This window comes from Galeopterus variegatus, unplaced genomic scaffold (assembly GCF_000696425.1).
Source record: "Galeopterus variegatus unplaced genomic scaffold, G_variegatus-3.0.2 Scaffold2169, whole genome shotgun sequence".
Taxonomy (NCBI): Eukaryota; Metazoa; Chordata; class Mammalia; order Dermoptera; family Cynocephalidae; genus Galeopterus; species Galeopterus variegatus.
In genome coordinates, this window is record NW_007728280.1 from 216,556 (window position 1) to 217,318 (window position 763).

Sequence of the window (763 nt, forward strand, 5' to 3'; positions counted from 1 at the left end):
GTGAAAATCAGAAGATATTAGTTCCGGGGGGTCTGTATCTACTGGTCAGGTACAAGGTCTCACCAAGGCCTCCTCTGGTTTCTGTTCTCATCTTCGCTGTTATCTCAGGACCCTGCAGGATTTTGATTTGTGCCAGTGCACTTGGCTAGTGCCCAAGGTCAGCTTCAGTCATTTGGCCTTGATCCTTTCTCAAAACTCTACAAGTCTCAAAGAAAGAACGGTTAGCTTTGCAAAGTATTGATTAACTTCTGGGTCTGTTTTCTTACTTAGTGAGTGAGATAAGAAAGTCAGGGGATGGCTTTGAAGCTTTACTTAAGTTTTAACCTCCCCTTCATAGTTGATTCCTTCTCTTCCTAGCTCATCTGTTCATTTGTGGTTTTATTCACTCATTCAACAAATTTTAATTGGGCAGCTACTACATGGCAGGTGCTGTTCTAGGTGCTTGGGATAAGCTGGTGGACAAAACTGATGGGCCCATTTAGCATCATGAGCTAACTCGTCTCAAAATCAGATACTTGGGAGACCAGACAGTGGCAGCGCCCACCTCTGGGCTGACTGCATGGCAAGCAGGCAGGGAGCCCTGTGCTGGGCAGGGTGGGGCCGCCTTGGCCGGGGTCGGCAGGAGAAACTGAATGTTTGACGGGAATTGGACTATGCTTCCTACCTTTTGTATGAACCCCCCTCCCCCAGCACTGGGGCATTGAGAGAGAGAGAGAGAGAGAGAGAGAGAGAGAGAGAGAGAGTGTGTGTGTGTGTGTGAGAG

At 48.2% G+C, this 763-nt stretch overlaps 1 protein-coding gene across 3 annotated transcripts in view; it reads left to right on the plus strand.

Moving 5' to 3' along the window:
• ARHGAP8 (Rho GTPase activating protein 8) overlaps positions 1 to 763 on the plus strand; it is a 108,385-nt gene that overhangs the window by 69,964 nt on the left and 37,658 nt on the right. The window lies entirely within an intron of this gene.